Here is a 23,088-nt window from a genome sequence, read left to right as displayed (position 1 = left end):
AAAGTGCTGAGATTACAGGTGTGAGCCACCGTTCCTGGCCCACATTTTGTTTATCCATTTATCAGTTGATAGACATTTGGGTTGTTTCATGAATAATGCTGCTATGAACTTTTTTTATCATAATTTTTTATTTTCTTTGAGACAGAGTCTTGCTCTGTCGCCCAGGCTGGAGTGCAGTGGTGTGATCTTGGCTCACTGTGACCTCCACCTCCCAGGCTCAAGTGATTCTCATGCCTCAGCCTCCTGAGTATCTGGGATTAAAGGTTTGTACCACCATGCCTGATTAATTTTTGTATTTTTAGTGGAGACAGGGTTTTGACATGTTGGCCAGGCTGGTTTGAACTCCTGGGCCTAAGTTATCGGCAAGCCTCAGCCGCCCAAAGTGCTAGGATTACAGGTGTGAGCCACTGCACCCAACCTGCTATGAATATTCTTTTTTTTCTTTTTCTTTTTCTTTTTGTTTTTTGAAACAGAGTTTCACTCTTGTTCCCCAGGTTGGAGTGCAATGGCATGATCTTGGCTCACCACAGTCTCCACCTCCCAGGTTCAAGTGATTCTCCTGCCTCAGCCTCCCAAGTAGCTGAGATTACAGGTGCCCACCCCCCCCCACCCCCGGCTAATTTTGTATTTTTAGTAGAGACGAGGTTTCTCCATGTTGGTCAGATTGGTCTCAAACTCCTGACCTCAGGTGATCCACCCACCTCAGCCTCCCAAAGTGCTGGGATTACAGGCGTGAGCCACCGAGCCCAGCCAGTCTTTTTTTTTTTTTTTTTTTTGAGATGGAGTCTTGCTCTGTCACCCAGGCTGGAGTGCAGTGGAGTGACCTCGGCTCACTGCAACCTCTGCCTCCCAGGTTCCAGTGATTCTCCTGTCTCAGTCTCCCAAGTATCTGGGATTCCAAGGCACATGCCGCCACACCTAGCTAATTTTTGTATTTTTAGTAGAGACAGGGTTTCACCATGTTGGCCGGGCTGGTCTTGAACTCCTAACCTCAGGTGATCCACCCACCTCAGCCTCTCAAAGTGCTGGGATTTCAGGCGTGAGCCACTGCACTTGGCGGAGACTCCAGCTGTATAAAAACATTTAAAAAATTAGCTAGGTGTGGTGGCTTATGCCCGTAGTCCCAGCTACTTGGGAGGTTAAGGTGGGAGAATCACTTGAACCAGGGAGATCAAGGCTGCTGTGAGCTATGATTGTGCCACTGCACTTCAGCCTGGGTGACAGAGTGAGATCCTATCTCAAAAAATAAAATAAAATAAAAGATAATAGCTATTCTCAGGCATGGTGGTCACATCTTTAATCCCAGTGCTTTGGGACGCTGAGGCAGGAGGATCACTTGAGGCCAAAAGTTGGAGAGGAGCTGGGAAATATAGCAAGATCCCATCTGTGCAAAAATTTAAAAAATATTGGCCAGGTGTGATGATGCATGCCTGTAGTCCTAGATACTGGGGTGGCTGAGATGGGAGGATTGCTTGAACTCAGAAGTTAAAGGCTACAATGAACTATGGTCATGCCATTGAACTCCAGCCTGGGCAATGGAGCAAGACCTTAGAATAATAATCATAATCATAATAACAATCATTCTTTTTTTAATAAAATGATATCTCATTGTGGTTTTGATTTGCACTTCCTTGGTGCTTAGTGATATTGAGCATTTATTTCATATACCTGTTGGCCATTTGTATGTCTTCTTTTGAAGTATCTATTTATATCCTTAGCCCACTTTTTAATGGGATTATTTGTTTTTTATGGTTGAGTTGTTTGAGTTCCTTGTATATTCTGGATATCAATCTCTTGTTGGATGAATAGTTTGCAAATATTGTACATAAGCTTTTGTATGAACATACATTTTCAATTTTCTTGAGTATATACCTAGGAGTAAAATGACTGGGTCATGGCCAGGTCGGTGACTCACGCCTGTAATCTCAGCACTTTGGGAGGCTAAGGTAGGCAGATCACTTGAGGTTAGGAGTTCAAGACCAGCCTGACCAACATGACAAAACCCCATCTCTACTAAAAATACTAAAATTAGCTGGGCATGGTGGTGCATGCCTGTAATCCTGGCTACTCTGGAGGCTGAGGCACGACAATTGCTTGAATCTCTGGGCAGTAGAGGTTGCAGTGAACTGAGATCGCACCACTGCATTCCAGCCTGGGTGACAGAGGGAAACTCTGTCTCAAAAAAATAAAAATAAAAATAAAGAATGACTGGGTCATATGGTAATTCTACGTTTAACTTTTGAGGACATGCCAAACTATTTTCCACAATGGCTGCATCATTTTTCATTTCTACCATCATCATATCAGGGTTTCAGTTTCTCCACAAACTCTCCAACATTTGTCATTGTCTGTTTTTTTTTTTTTAATTATAGCCATCCTAGTGGGTGTGGGATGATATTTCATTGTGGTTTTGATTTGCATTTCTCTAATGACTTTAATGCTTGTATGTTTACATATGTGTATGTGGTGCTGGCAGTGTAATGATTATCTTGCTTCAATGACAAGATATTTATGGGTTATATGTTAAAGAAAGCATAAAATACAGAAAAAGTCAGTTCTCTCTTGTTCCATATCTTTCATTCATCTGTCTATCCTTCCCTCGACAAAGGCCCAATCAATTAATTTCCACTTCCTTATATGTAGCAAGGTGGCTAGATTGAATATAATTTGAGAGTCAGTGCTTCCAATGAGTGAATCCAGTAATACCCTTCTCTCCACCTCTACATGTCTATTTAAATCTGTCTAATCTGCTTGAGCTGCCGTAACAAAATAATGAAGAATGCATGGCTTCAACAACAGAGAGGTATTTTCCTATAGTTCTAAAGGCTTGAAAGCCTAAGATCAAGGTGCCAACCAATTTGATTCCTGGTAGGGGCTCACTTCCTGGCTTGCAGACAGCCACTTTCTCATTATATTCTTACATGGCCATTTCTCAATGCATGCATGAATACGGGTGGGGGTCGTCCTCTGGTGTCTCTTATAAGGACACTGATCCTATCAGATAGGGTCCCACACTTATGACTTCATTTAACCTTAGTTACTTCCTTAGAGGTCTCATCTCCATATACAGCCACTGTGGGTTACAGTTTCAACATATGAATTTGGGAAGTACACAAACATTCAGTGTATCCACTGATTTTCTAGGAACTTCCTGAGAAACAAAGTCTTGGTCTCTGTCCACCATCTGATTCAGCTACATACAAATTAATCTGATGGGTTGGTACAACCCTGACTGATTGCAAGGAACCCAACTGTGTGTTTGAGAGAAAACTCAAGAGGAGGAAGCTGCATGAAGCTAGCACAAAAAGCCAAATTCAGCAACAGGGACTGACTGTAACAGGACACTACACTGCACAATACCAACAGCACCATTCACACCATAACCTGTGTAAGTTTCACTTCCAGGAGTCTTTTGTAGGGCAAAGCATGTGAGGCCACACCTCAGATAGTGGTCCTGAATGCACTGTGTCAGGAATTACTGGTACTCTGCCTAAAACCTTTTCCAATTCAGATACTGTGCAGTTATGCTTGGGGAGAAAATTACAATATGCATTTGTTGAAAACACTAGATCACTAAATATCATCTCATTTTTGGGTCCTCTTTGCAATGAGACCCTTTTAAATGAGCTAATACCAAGAGATTACTAACTAAAATTATCTGGCCACAAGCAACAGAAGGCAACTCTGATTAACTTGAGAAAAAAACATAAAGGAATTTATTGAAAGAAAATATGAAAATTCAGAGAGTCAAAATACACTTTGGAAAAAAAAAAGAACAGTGTGAACAGTCAAGTATTAAGATATACAGGAATCAAGGCAGTTCTGGACATGTAGGTAACAGAAACACATAGAAAATCCCTTCAGGGAATCACTTGGACCCGAGAGGCAGAGGTTGCAGTGAGCCGAGATGGCACCACTGCACCCCAGCCTGGGCCACAGAGCGAGACAGCAAGACTCCATCTCAGAAAAAAAAGAAAATCCCTTCAGGATACTGCCCCAAAATGAATCAGCTTCAAGTTTTCTGTCTTCCTGTCTCCCACTAAAATTTTCTTCCAGAGAAATAACTTCCAATTGGTCTAGCTGGGATTCGGTATATTCCCAGAGTAGGGAAGGGCACTGAACCATGATTGACAGCCCCACCAAACCAGTGTGTAGTGGGGGAGGGGTGTTCTCCAAAGAAAGAGGTAGAATGCTGATAGAGAAAAACAACAGATGTCCTCTGCATTCCAACCATGGGTTGCCAAGCAACGTCTTCTCACTTTTTAAAATACCATATACAATTTTAAAAATGCCTCTGCCTAACATAATTATCTCAGATTCAAACAAAAGATACACTCAACTCCTTCTTTTTAAAAGGAGACAACCCATGTTCATTTATTTCTTTCCTAGTTCCATCATGATCCCTCTCCATAGTTTGCAATTTGTGGACAAAATTACAAATTTAACCATTACCAACTCACACCACACACGATTCTAGGAGAAAAGAGAAAGAAAATTACTTTAAAAATATAACTGATTTTCTGCATATTACTGTAAGTAAGTTATACCTCAATAAAAGAGAAAAAACATCCATGAAGCAACAAGGAAAGAATACTAGAAGAAGCTACAGTCCTCATTCATGGAACTGATCGTGGTATTTATGACTTCTCCCATCCCCCACCCAATCACATTCTCTTGCCATTGATTGGCCAGCACATCAGTTGGTTTAGTGCTTTGCCAGGTAGGTTGTGGTACTCAGCCTTCAAGGTAGCACCAAATGATTCTCACCTCTTGGTCCATGCCTCTGTGTAGTTCCCGCCACATTAGGTATATCCTAGAATATTTTAGATTATTGGAATTATACCCTTTCCCCAGCATAGCTATTTCTTCTGCTCTAAATCAATCAGTTTCTATCTCTTTAATAAACTATTTATCTGTCTGGTTTAGGCTCCTTCTTCACTTTGGACCTTGGAGATTTTTTTCTTCCAACTTCATTCTATATTTCTTTAAATTTTGACCAGCTTTTTTTTTTTTTTTTTTTTGAGATGGAGTCTCATTCTTGTCGCCTAGGCTGGAGTGCAGTGACACAATTTTAGTTCACTGCAACCTCTGCCTCCCAGGTTCAAGCAATTCTCCTGCTTCAGCCTCTCAAGTAGCTGGGGATTACAGGCGCACACCACTACACCTGGCTGATATTTGTACTTTTAGTAAAGAAGGGGTTTCGCCGTGTTGGCCAGGCTGGTCTCAAACTCCTGACCTCAGGTGATACACCTGCCTGGGCCTCCTAAAGTTTTGGGATTACAGGCATGAGCCTGGCCAACATTTCTAAATGCAACTATTACAAGAACATTTTCAGATTACCTAGTCTGTAGATGCTGAATTGAATGTTCTGTATGTTTACTTTTCTGTCTCTCCAACTAGACTACCAGCTTCATAGAGATTGTCTTGCTCATAATTGTGTTCCCACAAACTAGCACTATACATAGTAGTTATTTGTTACATGTGTGTTGAATGAATGAATGTAACCAGGAAAGGAATGGATGTGATAACCAAACATGAATTGTGTCCTTTTGGAAGGAGTTGAGTGCACTTTTTGCTTGCATATGAGATGGTAACAAAACCAAAGAAATTAATTGATTAATGAAGATAAATCAGACTTGCCTATTTGAAATTCTCTTTCAGAATTGTCTACTGTTGATAATGAAACCTCAAGAGTTGTCTTTTACATATTATGGCTTGGCCTACAAATACAGTGGTTATTTGAGTTTTACTTCTTCTTATATGTTATTTTTAAGCCCTGAAAGTCTCCAGAGGAAGTGGAATTTAGTTATGCTGACCTAGTTGTAACACTGACTAGACATGGATTTCTCTATGTCAGGGTAATAGAAATAAAATTTATTTCCATGAATATACCATTTGCATTGGCATTTATAGAGCTTAGTCTTTAATGGATGGCTATTTTAGTGATGGACTTGAAAATTTACATTGTTTAGAATAGCTATTCCTTAGACTGTAGAGTCATAGACCTGTTAATTTCATGATCAAAAAAGAATTCTTGAATTAGACTCAGTCAATTTAGTAAACTATTTCACTCTTTTTTCTTTAAAAGAAAAAAGAATTCTCGATTATCTTTTCTCAAGCATGTGTTTTGCCCTCATCCTCCTTTTTTCTCTTTTCTTTTCCTGAGATGGAGTTTTGTACTTGTCGCCCAGGCTGGAGTGCAATGACACAATCTCGGCTCACTGCAACGTTCACTTCCTGGGTTCAAGCGATTCTTCTGCCTCAGCCTTCCTAGTAGCTCAGATTACAGGCACCAGCCACCATGCCCAGCTAATTTTTGTATTTTTAGTAGAAATGGCAGTTCGTCATGTTGGCCAGGCTGGTCTTGAACTCCTGACCTCAAGTGATTTGCCCATCTCAGTCTCCCAAAGGGCTGGGATTACAGCGTGAGCCACTGCACCTGACCATCTTCCTTTTTTATGTTATTTCATCTACTAGGTCAGGCCAAACTCTATGAAGCAACGTTGTGTCCTCTTTTCCTTCCATCTCTCAACCCCTACCCCACCCACCCCACATTCAATTCTTTAGCAGTCCTGTTGTCTCTCCCTTCAAAAGATATCCAGGATCCAAGCACTTCTCAGAAGTCCCACCTACCAACACTAAACCCACATCATCTCCTGCCTCTGCCGCTGCAATAGCTCCTTAACTCATCTGCCTGCTTTTATTCTTGTCCCCACTCTCCACACAACAGCTAGAGGGAACTTTTCAAAATACAAATCAGTTCACATCAGATATATAGTCACAGGTCAATTTAAAAGACAGCTTCCAGCCTGGCCAACATGGCAAAACCTCGTCTCTACTAATATGAAATGCAGCTGGGCGTGATGGCAGGCGCCTGTCATCCTAGTTACTTGGGAGACTGAGGGAGGAGAATCACTTAAACCCTGGAGGCGGAGGTTGCAGTGAGTTGACATCAGCCACTGCACTATACCCTGGGCAACACAGTGAGAATCTTTCTTAAAAAAAAAAAAAAAAAGACAGCTGGAAAACATAGGCTCTGTGTCATCCCTGGCTATTCTGGAGGAAACCAGGGGCCATGTCATTAAAAATGGTGTGATATTCCATCCCTAGAAAATTACATTAAAAAAAAAAAGGAGGGGGATCTTACTGCCAAGGGAACTTTTAAATAGCAGAGCTTGGTCTAATCATCTTGGCTCTTTTCCACACTTCATAATGCAGTACAACCAACCTCTGAACAATCAGCATAATGCTGAGCAAATAGTCATAATAACCCGGATGTTTTCCGGAGAGATTCTTGCTATTTCTACTTGTTTCTCTCATTTCAAAGTTGACCTTTAATGAGCTAGTGAAAGGCTGGTTTCTGTGATGACCCAGGCTTTCTGCTCTGATGTTATGCCACCCATTCAGCAGTAATGAATATGGTGGAATTTGGTCCTTTTCCACATTGCCTTCCAGAAGGACTGACAGCCAGAAATAAAGCAGGCAGAAAGAAGTTTCCCAAATTTCAGGCAGACTTAGAGGCATGTTTACCATGAAGCTAAGGAAGCTTAAAATGTAGAAGCCCTTACTTGCACAACACCCTTCCAAGGCCTTGTACCTACTTTTGTATTCATACTTTTTTATTCTTTTTCCTAAGGGACTCCACCTGTTTGAAACCAAGCTTTCAGTTCCTCTTCCTAGGTTTTATGACAACTACCAGGAATAGGAGATTCAGGATGTCCGTGACATAAAGAACTAGGGGAAGAGAGCAGCAAATGCAAAGCGCCTGTGGCCCTCCATTTTGCTGGCGTGAGGTTATCAGGTTGCTGATGGGATGAGAAATCTTCCGTCCTAAACATCCCAGTTCACTCAGCATCCATACATTTTTTTTTTTTTTTCTGAGACAGAGTCTTGCTGTTTCCTAGGCTGTAGTGCAGTAGTACCATCTCGGCTCACTGCAACCTCCACCTCCTGGATTCAAGCAATTCTCATGCCTCAGCCTCCCAAGTAGCTAAGATTACAGGTGCGCACCATCACGCCTGGCTAATTTTTGTATTTTTAGTAGAGACAGGGTTTCACCATGTTGGCCAGGCTGGTCTCAAAACTCCTGACCTCACACGATCCACCCGTTTCAGCCTCCTAAAGTACTGGCATTACAGGCATAAGCCGCTGCGCCTGGCCTCAGCATCCATACTCTTAACTCAGCAAACACTGCTCTTAGTCTTTCCTAAGAATTCTGACAGATTGCCAGCTGCATGGATATCAGTAAAACCCCATTGGGAATGATATTCCTAGGTACCTTGATTATGAAACTGCGTGTTCGCTTGTTCATCGCTTCTTCACAGAACAGCACAGAGACCACTTTGCAATAGATAGTTCCACTTGGCCTTGTCTCTCTCCACTGAAGATATGGGCTTGTAGTCTGGGCATGATGCATTTAAACTTCTTGGAACACAGCTTATTGAACTGAGCTTGACTTATTGAACTAAACTAGAAGGGGCCGGGAGTGGTGGCTCACACCTGTAATCCCAGCACTTTGGGAGGCCGAAGTGGGCAGATCACTTTAGGTCAGGAGTTTGAGACCAGTCTGGCCAACAGGACAAAACCCCAACTCTACTAAAAATACAAAAAATTAGCCGAGCATGGTGGCAGGTGCCTGTAATCCCAGCTACTTGGAAGGCTGAGGCAGGAAGGAGAATTGCTTGAACCTGGGAAGTGGAGGTTGTAGCAGTGAGCTGAGATCGCGCACTGCACTCCAGCCTGGGTGACAAAGCAAGACTACATATCAAAACAAACAAACAAAAAACCAGCTGGGCGGGGTGGCTCACGCCTATAATCCCAGCACTTTGGGAGGCCGAGGTGGGCAGATCACCTGAGGTCAGGAGTTCAAGACCAGCCTGGCCAACACGGAGAAACTCTGTCTCTACTAAAAATACAAAAATTAGCCAGGCATTGTGGCATGTGCCTGTAGTCCCAGCTACTAGGGAGACTGAGGCAGGGGAATTGCTTGAACCCAGGAGACGGAGGTTGCAGTGAGCCAAGATCACACCACTGTACTCCAGCCTGGGCAACAGAGTGAGATTCTGTCTAAAAAAAAAAAAAAAAAAACAGTGAGACCTTTGCTTTGACCTCCGTCCCAAGTCAAGGATAATCAAAATATCCAGGATTTGTTGTTACCTTAGGTAGCTCCATTTATAGGTAAAATTGTACAAAGCCACTTAACCAACATTAGCACCTTCCAGGTGCTAACAGTAGCCTCTCCTTCATCATCTCTAAAGCAGGACCTTAAAGATTTACTGAGATATCCTTCAGTAATTTTTTTATGTTTAAGACTCACCATAATAAAGCACCAGCCAGATTGCCTGAGCTCAGGAGTTCCCGACCAGCCTGGGCAACACGGTGAAATTCCATCTCTATTAAAATAAAATAAAAAATTAGCCAGGTGTAGCGGAGTGCACCTGTAGTCCCAGCTACTCAGGAGCCTGAGGCAGGAGAATTGCTTGAACCTGGGAGGCGGAAGTTGCAGTGAGCTGAGATCACACCACTGCCCTCCAGCCTGGGTGACAGAGTAAGACTCCGTCTCAAAAAAAAGCACCCACCAAAATGACATAATCCCCAGATCTCACAAAAATTCAGCTTCATCTCCTCCATACTTCAGGGTCTAGCAAACTGAAGATTTTGTAAAGTTTCTACTTAGAGATCAAGTTAATAAAAGGTCCCTATATTAATGATTAAACAGGTACACAGAAAATTATATGTTTCCCAGCAGTGTGGAAATCCATGCCACAACTCAAGTTTCCAGTCTGGCTAAAAGTCATTCTGCTTCTAATTTTGCCTAATATTCTGTACTTCCCTCCTACTTATTAATTATCATGTAACTGGCTGGGCATGGTGACTCACGCCTGTAATCCCAGCTCTTTGGGAGGCCGAGGCGGGTGGACCACCTGAGGCCAGGAGTTTAAGACCAGCCTGGCCAACATGGTGAAACCCCACCTCTAGTAAAAATACAAAAATTAGCTGGGTGTGGTGGCATGCACCTGTAATCCCAGCTACTTGGGAGGCTGAGGCAGGAGAATCACTTGAACTCGGAAGGCAGAGGCTGCAGAGAGCCGAGATCACAACACTGCACTCCAGCCTGGGCGACAGAGTTAAACTCTGTCTTTAAAAAAAAAAAAAAATTATCACATAACTGAGGAGGTTCCCCAGCAAGTTACATGGTTGAATAAAATCAACCTTTTTTTCCTTAGGTTTTTACAACTGTATCATATATATTACAGAGGATGGATTCCATTAAATATGCAATGGGTTCAATATTCAAATTGGAGTTTCAGAACTGGAGAGAGCAAAACTGCTCCATGTAATAGAGGGAAACACCTTTGGGGTACAGAGGGCAGTTCTAGAGGAAAGAGGAAATGGGAAGGGGAAAGAGGGGAGCCGACAACGTTTTGAAAGATGCAGAGTTAAAGGTTAGTGAGAAAGCCTTAGAATAGGACAACTGATAAAAATTCAAGATTGGAGTTGATCCTTATGCAAAGTTTAAGTGTACATCACTTCAATTTAAACACTTCCTTCATTATCTCCCTGTCCTCCACCTCCAAATCTTTCATAATACATGCTGCCCATATGAATGCTTAATGAGTAGTATTTGTACAACTTGGAGAAAGCAATGAGATATATGTGGAAGGAACCCCAAAAGCAGAGGGATCATGTGAGAATGTAATCCATGGGAATTCACTGGAGCCTTAAAGAGGGTATGGGTTTCCTTCATGGGGTTTGGGATTGGAGGTTAGAGGCGATTTTAAGTAATCTCAGAGGGTAGAGAGCTGGGCCACACATAAAACCTATGTGCTTAGTTTCTCCTTTTCTCATTCCACAAAGTGTGTCTGGAGGTGGGGAGAGTCCTGGGCATTGTCCTTGTTCCATCTCCATGTGGGTCTGTGCCTGTTGGGAGATGTTCCTCTGCAGCCCGCTGATCTGCAGTGAGGCCTGCCACTCAGGCCACGGAACACGCAATGCACATGGTGCCTGGCCCACGCTCCTCTCATCAAACTGTGAGCTGTGCCACTCAGAGTGGGGGCTCCTGTTTCTAACTTGCAACAAGGGGCCCCATGGGATAGAGGCAGCCCTGCCACCTCTAGCTGTCAGAACAGGAAGAACGTACCCCTCCTACACCTGTCCTATATAACACCTCCTCACCTACCTCTCCCTGGAGATTTACACAATTCTCCGCCCTTGGGCTTTACAAATTGTTCCTGCCCTAGCGACCTCACTCCCTCTGTCTCTGTCATTTGCAAAGCTGCCTGCCTCGCCATGGAGTTGGGACTTCTCTTTGCAATACAGAACAAGTTGTATTTATTTCTTTGATCCTTGGCCTTTCAAAACTGTGCTCTCTAAGGCCTGCTAGGGATAATAAGCAAGTCTATTGAAGAGTCAGTTACCTCTTAAATGACTTCTCCCTTTTCTGCACGAAGACAGAAAGGCACTGCCAACGCTTTGAAACTAAACCTAGACTCCTGCAGTCTGTGCTTATGTGTGTTACATAAAAAGGAGCCTAGAGAAAGGGAGAAAGAAGGGGACAAAGAGTGAGGTTTTCCTTTTATTTCATTTATTTATTTATTTTTGAGACAGACTCTCACTCTGTTGCCCAGGCTGGAGAGTAGTGGTTCGATCTTGGCTCACCACAACTTCCGTCTCCCGGGTTCAAATGATTCTCCTGCCTCAGCCTCCCAAGTAGCTGGGACTACAGGCATGTGCCACCATGCCCAGCTAATTTTTGTGTTTTTAGTAGAGATGGTTTCACTATGTTGGCCAGGCTGATCTCAAACTCCTGACCTCGTGATCCGCCCGCCTCAGCCTCCCAAAGTGCTGGGATTACAGGCGTGAGCCACCGCGCCTGGCCAAGAGTGTGGTTTTCCTTTTCTAGTTACAATTGTTTGCATTTTCTAATTCTTCTGAAATGAGTACACAGAGACTCAGGGAGGTTATATAACTTGTCTGAAGTCACACAGCTGGTACATTGCGAACTGGAAGTTGATCCCAGGATTTCCGACTGCTAGTATAGTAGGGCTCTTCTTCTATAGCTGAGCTAGACACCAATCCAGGAGCAGAAAGAGGTTTTCCCTTCAAAAGAGACATATTACTGTCCCTCAGCAGGTGAAAACAATGGTATAGGACCTAACTATTTCTACCATCAAGAGAGTTAAAGTACCTGAAGCACCCATTTCCTGAGGTGTCTGTCCACTTCACTCCCAGGTGGGCAGTCCTACATACCAAGTGTGTGTTGCATGACTCTGCCACAGTGGATTGGACCAGCAGTCTTGCTCTCTCTCTCTCTCTCTCTCACACACACACACACACACACACACAAATCTGTAATTAGAATCAGGAATATCCAATTCAATCTGGAAAGGTTGAACGGAGGAGATACATACTCAGGAGCTGTGGGTTGGCCTCTACTACCTGCATGTGGAACGAGCAGCTGAGTCGTGGTGTGCAGGGAGAGGAAGAACCATTTACGAGAGGAGGAAATGCAACAGGATCCCTAATGTCTTTAGTTCCCGGTCCCAGTGGGTTTCTACATCATTTGGGGAGTCCACAGAACTTGGAACAGAGAGCACTACATCCCAAATCAGTCATTTCCAAACTATAAATCAATACCAATTTATCACGTTTTCATGTAACAAAAGGCCATATAGATCAGTATTTTTTTTTTTTTTGAGAGAGTCTTGCTCTTGTCATTAGGCTAAAGTGCAATGCCATAATTTCAGCTCACTGCAACCTCTGCCTCCCAAGTTCAAGCGATTCCCCTACCTCAGCCTCCGAGTAGCTGGGATTACAGGTGTATGCCACCATGCCCAGCTAATTTTTTGTATTTTTAGTAGAGATGGGGTTTTACCATGTTGGCCAGGCTAGTCTTGAACTCCTAAACTCAAGTGACCCACCTACCTTGGCCTCCCAAAGTATTGAGATTACAGGTGTGAGCCACCATGCTCGGTTAGATTAATGATTAAAAGCCCCAGTGAGGATATAGGCTGGCTGGGTGAGCAGGGTAAGTTTATCAGTAGCTGCTTTCCCAAGTATAAGACAAAAATATAATACTCAATAGTAGCTTTCTCATACAGTTTTTTTTTTTTGAGACGGAGTTTCGCTCTTGTTACCCAGGCTGGAGTGCAATGGCACGATCTCGGCTCACTGCAACCTCCGCCTCCTGGCAATTCTCCTGCCTCAGCCTCCTGAGTAGCTGGGATTACAGGCACGCACCACCATGCCCAGCTAATTTTCTGTATTTTTAGTAGAGACGGGGTTTCACCATGTTGACCAGGATGGTCTCGATCTCTTGACCTCGTGATCCACCCACCTCGGCCTCCCAAAGTGCTGGGATTATAGGCGTGAGCCACCGCGCCCGGCCTCTCATACAGTTTTTGTGATGATTAAATGAGTGGATCTATCTCAGAATAATGACTGAAACATAGAATGCAGTATGTAAATGCTATCTCTTATTCATGTTTGTTTTCTTCTCCTTGCTCCTATTTTATATGTCACAAAGTTAACCACTACCAATACTTCCTATATAAGGCAGTGAAGAAAAGGAGAGGCAAAATTTTGGTTAATATATACAAACATATACACCACAAAGAAAAGAGAAAAGTAGGCTGGGTGTGGTGGCTCACGCTTGTAATCCCAGCACTCTGGGAGGCTGAGGTGGGCAGATCGTCTGAGGTCGGGAGTTCAAGACCAGCCTGACCAACATGGAGAAACCCTACTAAATCGCTACTAAAAATACAAAATTAGCCAGATATGGTGATGCATACCTGTAATCCCAGCTACTAGGGAGGCTTAGGCAGGAGAATCGCTTGAACTTGGGAGGCAGCGGTTGCAGTGAGCCGAGATTGCGCCATTGCACTCCAGCCTAGACAAAAAGAGTGAATGAAACTCCGTCTCAAAAAAAAAAAAGAGGCTGAGTGTAGTGGCTCATGCTTATAATCTTAGCACTTTGGGAGGCTGAGGCAGCAGATCACCTAAGTTCAGGAGTTCAGGACCAGCCTGGCCAACATGGTAAAACCCCATCTCTACTAAAAATACGAAAAAAAAAAAAGAAAAAAGAAAAAGAAAGAAAAGAAAAGAGGAAAATATACACAGTTTTAACAGTCAGTATTTCTGTATCAGGCCATATGGCCAAGAACCAAAAAGTCAAAGGTGTTGCCCTTGATGTAGCAATTACATAGTAGGTCCTGGAACTGAGGTCTGATCCCAAGTTCAATGCTTGTCCCATCACCTTATATGTCCTACAACCAACCACCTGTTGAAGTTTCCTTGGGAAGAGTGTAAAAACCTAAGCCCAGAGGTTGGTATGAAAACTGCTGCATGCCTCTACTCCTGGTTGGGGAACCAGGCTATTCCAACTTGGCCTGTCCAGTAGGGCTTCCACACTCATGTAATTGATGAAGAGGAAGAAGGCTTAGTAGTGATAATATTCTATTTTGAGAAGTATTTTGCAAACAATCCTGTAGCCAGAAATACATATCTGCTAATGTTTAGGAAATGAGGAAGTGCAGAAATCACAAGAAACCACCACTAAGTGATCTCATCCGCCAAAGGCATCAAAGTGGGTGATTCATAGGAGGATGCCTGGAAGCTGCACCCCAAACCCTTATCCTCTATCTGCTGAAGCCCTAGGTCTATTCACCACCAACAGAATTATAATGGCCTCTCCTTTCCTTCTGCCTTCCAAATTTCACATGAGCACCTCTCATTTGCAGCATGCAGGCTAGAACCCTGTCTAGGGAGCTGAGAAATATAGTTCTGAGGCTTCTAGCTCTCAAAATATAAGAGAAAGCATAGAAGGAAGTGAGAATGATGTAGAGATGCCAACAATCTGGTATGATCTACACCAAGCTTGTCCATCCCACTGCCCATGGGCCACATGCAGCCCAGGATGGCTTTGAATGTGGCCCAACACAAATTTGTAAACTTTCTTAAAACATTATGAGATTTTTTTTTTTTTTTTAGCTCATCAGTTATCATTAGTGTTAGTAAATATTATGTGTGGCCCAAGATAATGCTTCTCTGCCAATATGGCCCAGGGAAGCCAAAAGATTGAAGATACCTGGTCTATACCTTTGGCTAGTCAGTGAAATTCATATACACTCTTTTATCTATGTTTAACTTTCAAACAACAATATTAATGATTCTACCTAATATGGTGCACCTATGTGGCAGGCCAGTTCACTAACCCAGACCTCCGTAACAACTGTTTTAGCATTGACTGAGGGGTTAAGTTAAATATTAAAGGCTGATAGAGCCAGCGTCCTTATGCCAAGATTGGAATGTGACGAAAGCCCACCAAGAATTTGAGCCTTTCTTGGGCCTTGCAGCATGACAAGATAATGAGGCAATTCTTAAAAGGACTCATTTAGGATTAAAAAAGTTTCACTGGAGTCTGAAGAAAGTCCCCAGACCTCCACAAATAAGTTTTCTTAAAGTCTGAGGGAACTCCCCAAACCTCCATGACTTAGCAGGAAACAAGATAAGGGTAATCACCCCAGCACCTGGAGCCATTTAGATTAAATAAATTTACTGAGGCTCTACAGGAAGGTCTTCAGGACTCAGATCTTAGTTGTAGATTAGAAGAGGTTAATTGCTTATGTCTTTAGATGAATGCATACTTACACATAGACATATAGCTTAGAAGGTACACAAGCTCTGGAAACTGTAATTTTGAGAAGGTGTGGCAATATTTTCCAGGCCTTCTCCCTGTACCCAGTTACAGAAATAAACTCCCTTTTTTCCCAGTTCATCTGTATCTCATTATTGGGCCACAAGAATCAGCAGCCCTTCCCTTGGTTTGGCCCGGGAACACCTATTCCTCATTTAAATAAAGGTGTTGTTATGTTCTGAACTGCATTCCCTCAAAATTCCTATGTTGAAGCCCTAACCCCCAGTTCCTCAGATTAAGACTATTTGGAGATAGGGCCTTTAAAGAGGTGATTAAGCAAAAATGAGCCCATTATGATGGGCCCTAACCCAATCTGACTGTTGTCCTTATCAGAAGAGGAAATTTGGGCTGGGCTCAGTGGCTCCCACCTGTAATCACAGCACTTTGGTTAGGCTGAGTCAGGCCGATCACGAGGTCAGGAGTTCAAGACTAGCCTGACCAATGTGGTAAATCCTGGTCTCTACTAAAAATACAAAATTAGCTAGGCATGGTAGCACACCCCTGTAATCCCAGCTATTCAGGAGACTAGCTTGAACGCGGAAGGTGGAGGTTGCAGTGAGCTGAGATTATGCCACTGCACTCTAGCTTGGGTGACAGAGTGAAACTGCATCTCAAAAAAAAGGAAATTTGGGCTGGGTGCAGGTGCAGTGGCTCATGCCTGTAATCACAGCACTTTGGGAGGCCAAAGCAAGCAGATCACTTGAGGTGAGGAGGTCAAGACCAAGAGGAGAGGCCGCAGGGGCAAAGCAAACCTGCCGACACCTTGATCCTAGACTTATAGTTTCCAGAACTGTGAGGAAATAGATTTCTATTGTTTAAACCACCCAGTCTGTGGTATTTTTGTTTGTTTTTGAGACAGAGTCTCGCTGTTGCCCAGGCTGGAGTGCAGTGGCAGGATCTCGGGCTCACTACAACCTCCACCTCTCAGGTGCAAGCGATTCTCTTCCCTCAGCCTCCCAAGTAGTTGGGATTACAGGCATGCACCACCATGCCTGGATAATTTTTCTATTTTTAGGAGAGATGGGGTTTCCCCATGTTGGCCAGCCTGGTCTCAAACTCCTGACCTCAAGTGATCCGCCTGCTTCAGCCTCCCAAAGTGCTGGGATTACAAGCATGAGCCACCGCACCTGGCCCAGTCTGTGGTATTTTATTACAGCAGCCCTTGCAAACTGAGACAGGTATGTACCCTCTCCCCATAGTCACTGGTTCCATCTCAGGGTAGTTATTAATTCTTCTAGTTGAGTCACAACCCTACCTCAATATCCTGTGAGTGAAAGACTAAATCCCAAAGTTAACCAATACCAATACTTCCTGTCAAAGATAGTGAAGAGGCCGGGCACGGTGGCTTATGCCTGTAATACCAGCACTTTGGGAGGCTGAGGCAGGCGGATCACCTGAAGTCGGGAGTTCGAGACCAGCCTGACCAACATGGAAAAACCCTGTCTCTACTAAAAATATAAAATTAGTTGGGTGTGGTGGTGCATGCCTGTAATCCCAGCTACTCAGGAGGCTGAGGCAAGAGAATCTCTTGAACCCAGGAGGCAGAGGTTGCAGTGAGCTGAGGTCAAGCCATTGCACTCCAGCCTGGGCAACAAGAGTAAAACTCTGTCTTTAAAAAAAAAAAAAAAAAAAAAAGATAATGAAGAAAGATAAAAGGAAAAATTTGGCTAATCCATACAACAGAGTGAAGAAGAAAATATGCCCAGTTGTAATGGCCTCTATTTCTGTATCAGGTCACATGGTCATAGTCAGAATTTACAACTAACATCTTCCACTTCCCATTTCATGTTCCCTTACCTTTGAACTAACAGCACTTCAGAGTATCAGGGCTTATTACCCCAGCCACAGGGAGTTCTGTAAATGGGAGCAGAGAAATGGAGCAGTACCTAGAGAGAAGCTTTGCTTATTATTTTTTTTCATTATGGGAGATAAGGCAGCATGTTTTTGTACTGTTGAGAATAGCTCAGTACTATAGGAAAACTGATGGTGCAGGAAAAAAAAAAACAGAATAAGTACAGAAACAGTGACCCTAAGTAGGGGAAGGGAGGGAGATTCCAGTGCATAAGTAGAGGGACTGGTCTAAGCTAAGAGCATGCTCAGTTCCTCCAATATAACAGGAAGAAAGAGCAGATGGGTAGAGGTGACATGGTTAAGTGTTTGGACTTTATTCTTTGGACAATGGGGAATTGATGACAAGTATTAAGTAGGGGGAGCTCTGTGCTCAGGTCTGTGTTTAGAAAAATCAGTAGAGACACAGTAGGAAAAATAGACTTAAGCAGGCAAGATAAAAACGAGGAGACTTTGAGAAGGCTATAGCACTGACCCAGGTCAGAAATAATAATGGTCTGACTAAGATGGTAGCAGTGAGGATGTAGGGAAGTAGATAGATTTGAGAGATACTTAGGATAAGAAAATCAAACTCAGAGAGTGAACAGGAATGGGTGCCCTAGAGCTTGGGCAGTCAGGACAAAGACTAGCTCTAACTCTAACTGAAATGGGGAACTACTGCAGGGTTTGGAGTAGAGCCATGATCTGATCAAATTCACATTTTAAAAATAATCACATGGCCAGGAATGGTGGCTCATGTCTGTAATCTTAGCACTTCACGAGGCCAAGGTGGGGAGATCACGTGAGTCCAAGAGTTCGAAACCAGCCTGGGCAATATGGTGACATCTTGTCTCTACATCTCTATAGCTGACAGGCACCTGAAGTCCCAGCTACTCGGGAGGCTGAGGTGGGAGGATCACTTAGCCTGGGAGGTGGAGGTTGCAGTAAGCCCAGATCACACGCCACTGTATTCCAACTTAGGTGGACAGAGTGAAATCCATTTATTTAATTAATTAATTAATTTATTTTTTGAGAGTCTCCAGGCTGAAGTGCAGTGACATGATCTTAGCTCTTGGCAACCTCTCCTCCCAAGTTCAAGCAATTCTCCTGCCTCCGCTTCCTTAATAGCTGAGATTACAGGTGCCTGCCACCTAAAAATACAAAAACACTAATTTTTTGTATTTCTATTAGAGACAGGGTTTCACCATGTTGGCCAGGCTGGTCTTTAACTCCTGACCTCAAGTGATCCACCCGGCTTGGCCTCCCAAGGTTCTGGGATTACAAGCGTGAGCCACCATGCCCAGCCAAGATCCAGTCTTTAAAAAAAAAAAATCACACTGGCTGGCATGTTGCAAATAGAGAGTAGACCAGAGTCGAAGCATAGAAGCCATTTTGGAGGCTGTTGTAACCATTCGGGGAGAGATGACAATAGCTGGGACCAGGGTAGTAGTGATAATGATGGCAATGATGATGAAAAGTGATCAGATTGGAGTGCATTTTGAAAGTAGAGCCAACTGAATTGACTGATAGATCAGATATGGGGCATGAAAAAAAACAGGTCTCAGGAATCAGTCTAATGTTGGCCTGACCAAACTGGAAGAATTAAATTGCCACATAGTAAGCTAAAATAAATATGGGAGAAGAGTAGGATGGGGGTGTATCTGTTGGGGAGTAGATTCAAGGTTTTGGTTTTGACATGTACATTTTGAGGCCAGGTGTGGTGGCTCATGCCTGTAATCCCAGCACTTTGGGAGGCCAAGGTGGGCGGATCACCTCAGGTCAGGAATTTGATCCTGACCAACATAGTGAAACCCTGTCTCTACTAAAAATACAAAAATTAGCCAGGCATGATGCCAATGCCTGTAATCCCAGCTACTCAGGAGGCTGAGGCAGGAGAATCGCTTGAACCTGGAAGACAGAGTTTGCAGTGAGCCAAGATCACACCACTGTACTCCAGCCTGGGCGACAGAGCAAGACTCCGAGTCGAGAAATAAATAAATAGATTAATTAATTAATTAAAAATAAATACTTTTTGAGATGCCAGTTATTATTTATTAATTATTTATCTCAACCTAGAATCTAACTCTGTTTTCTACAGGAAACAAAAGTTTCGTATGGCTTTACTATGCACTGGGTTTCCCAGGAACACCACTTCCACGTAATTAATGAAAGAGGGTGCTTTGTTTTGTTAAGAAAATCAACAATACACTGCTTGCTGAATGTGAGCTGCCAGTCCAGTTCTCCCAGATTGGTTTGCATGTAGCAACTTTGACAGGCACACCAATTCTAGGAATGACTACAAGCATCTGATGTTTACGTCGGGGCTTCCGATAAAAGTTGTGCATAATTTTTACATCTTCAAATATATATTTGTATGCATTTACTTCCTCTTATTTTTCCTGGTATTACATTTAGGAAATTAAATTCATTCATTGGAAATTATGTATGTAGGCTGGGCATGGTGGCTCATGCCTGTAATCCTAGCACTTTGGGAGGCCAAGGCAGGTGGATCGCCTGAGGCCAGAAGTTCAAGCCAAGCCAAGCCAACATGGCGAAACCTCTTATCTGCTAAAAATACAAAAATTAGCCAGGCATCATGGCTTGTGTCTGTAATCTCAGCTACTTGGTAGGCTGAGGCAGGAGAATCGCTTGAACCCAGGAGGCAGAGGTTGCAACGAGCCAAGATCACACCATTGTACTCCAGCCTGGACAACAGAGCAAAACTCTATTTAAAAAAAAGAAAAGGAAATTATGTATGTAGATAATTGTGGGAGGGTATATTCTCCATTCGCCCCTCTGGATCCACTCTGCTCTTCCACCCCTTGCTTCCTGCCCCAGGAGACTGACTGTTACAGATGGCATCAACCAGCTTGCTTGCCCAGTGGCTTCCAGTTGGATTTGGCCAAGGCGAGATACCATTCCCTCATGTTGGCCCTTCAGGCCTAAGTGGGGGCAGATACTCTCCCCAGTGTTCCACAATTCCTTGTTGGTTCCCTTTACTTTGCCCTCATCTTTGGCAATAATCCCTTCATTAAACTGGCCTCAATTGGACTTGATTTAAGTATTCCATCTGGTTTTTTCCAGGCTCTAACAAACACAGTAGTTATATTATCTCTGAATTTCATTTCAGGACAGGAAAGAGGCAAGTTACAAAAGCTTCGTTATAAAAAGAGAGTAAATCCAGAATGTGGAACATTCTACAGGACAATTCTGCTGGTCTCTGCAATAAGTCAATGGCATAAAAAATAAAGGGTGGGGAGGAGAGCTGCTGAAAATTAAAAAGATTTTAAGGGCACAACAAAATGTAATGTGTAGACCTTTTTTGGATCCGAATTTGAATAAACCCATTGTAATAAGACATACCTGAGAATCAGGAAAAGTGTAACTATAGACTGGGTATTAAGTAACACCAAAAAATAATTTCAAATTCTATTAGGTATAATCATAGCATTGTGGATATGCAAGAAAATGGTCCATGTAGTTTTTCTTTTTTTTTTTTTTTGAGACAGAGTCATGCTCTGTCACCCAGCCTGGAGTGCAGTGGCACAATCTCAGCTCACTGCAACTTCTGCCTCCCAGGTTCAAGTGATTTTCCTGCCTCAGCCTCCCAAGTAGCTGGGATTATAGGTGCCCGCCACCACGCCCAGCTAATTTTTTGTATTTTTAGTAGAGACAGGGTTTCACCACGTTGTCCAGGGTGGTCTCAAACGGTGCCCGCCACCACGCCCAGCTAATTTTTTGTATTTTTAGTAGAGACAGGGTTTCACCACGTTGTCCAGGGTGGTCTCAAACTCCTGGCCTCAAGTGATCTGCTCACCTCCGCCTCCCAAAGCCCTGGGATTACAGGCATGAGCCACCACGCCCAGTTGGTCCATGTCTTTAAGACCTGGATACTGACCTGTAATCCCAGTGCTTTATGAGGCTGCAGTGGGAGGACTGCTTGAGGTCAGGAGTTGAAGATCAGCCTGGACAACATAGCAAGACCCATCGCTACAAAAACATTAGAAAATCAGCCAGGTACAGTGGTGCACCTAGTAGTTCTAGCTGCTTGGGAAGCTGAGGTGGTAAGATCACTTTGAGCCAAGGAGTTGCAGTGAACTATGTTCATGCCACTGTATTCCAGCCTAGGTGACACAGCAAGACTCTGTCTATAAAAAAGAAAAGAAAAGAAACGCATATTGAAGTATGTAGGAGTAAAATGACATGATGCTTGGGATTTGCTTTCAATACTTTGGCAAAGACAAAGAAAAAGGAATAAAGTAAATGAAGGGAGATACTGTCGAATATTGAATGCAGGTGATAGGTATATGGGAATACACTGTTCTCTCTACTTTTGTATATATGTTTTAAATTCTTTATGGTAAAAGATTTAGAAAAATAAAATAAATTATCTTTTATTTTTTATTTATTTTTAAATAGGGTTTCAGTCTGTCACCAGACTGAAGTGCAATGGTGCAATCGCAGCTCACTGCAACCTCTGCCTCCTGGGCTCAAATGATCCTCCCACCTCAGCCTCCCAAGTAGCTGGGACTATAAACACAAGCCTCCATGCCTGGTGAATTTTTGTATTTCTTGTAGAGACAGGGTTTCACCATGTTGCCCAGGCTGGTCTTAAACTCCTGACATCAAGTGATCCATCCACCTTGGCTCCCAAAGTGCAGGGATTACAGGCATGAGCCATTGTGTCCCGTCTGAAAATAAAATAAAATAAAAGGGGTCACTGGGTCTGGTACAATTGAGGACCACCAACAAAGGCAACAAGTGTAAAGAGAAGAGGTCTAAGACTGGGTCCTGGGCTGTCCAGGTGGAGACTGGGAAGATGGGAGGAAAAGTCATGAATGAAGAAAAGTTAAAAAGAGAAGGGTGTCCCTGCATAATCAAGTGAGTATTTCAAGGAAGAAGTCATCATCTGGACTGCAGACAGCACAAGTCAGAGGATGACTGACAACTGACCATTGGTTTCTGCAATGTGGAGGTCATTGATGACTTTGACAAAAGCAATTTTTTGTTTGTTTGTTTTCTTTTCTTTTCTTTTTTTTTTTTTTGAGACAGAGTCTCTCACTTTGTTGCCCAGGATCGAGTGCAGTGCCATGATCTTGGCTCACTGCAACCTCCACCTCTCAGGTCCAAGTGATTCTCCTGCCTCAGCCTCCCGAGTAGCTGGAATTACAGGTGCCCGCCACCATGCCCGTCTAATTTTTGTATTTTTAGTAGAGATGGGGTTTCGCCATGTTGGTCAGGCTGGCCTTGAACTCCTGACCTCAATGATCCATCCACCTCAGCCTCCCAAAGTTCTGGGATTACAGGCATGAGCCACCGCCCCCCTGCCGACAACAGCAGTTTTGATGTAATGGTAGGGGCAAAACCTCATTGTGTTTGAGTTCAATCATCCCCCTCTATAGATACTGCCCTATTTCTCTGCTGCCTTTTACAGCACTCCCTGTGGTTAGGGTAAGTGGATTGAAGTGGGCTCAAGGGAGAATGGGAGTAGAAAAAGTAGAGACAGGGCAGGGCACAGTGGCTCATGCCTGTAATCCCAGCACTTTGGGAGGCCAAGGCAGGAGGAT

This window comes from Aotus nancymaae, unplaced genomic scaffold (genome assembly GCF_030222135.1).
Source record: "Aotus nancymaae isolate 86718 unplaced genomic scaffold, 86718_ANA_hifiasm-v0.15.2.pri h1tg000007l, whole genome shotgun sequence".
Classification (NCBI taxonomy): domain Eukaryota; kingdom Metazoa; phylum Chordata; class Mammalia; order Primates; family Aotidae; genus Aotus; species Aotus nancymaae.
The sequence above is the reverse complement of the archived record's forward strand: the minus strand, read 5'-3'. Positions refer to the sequence as shown.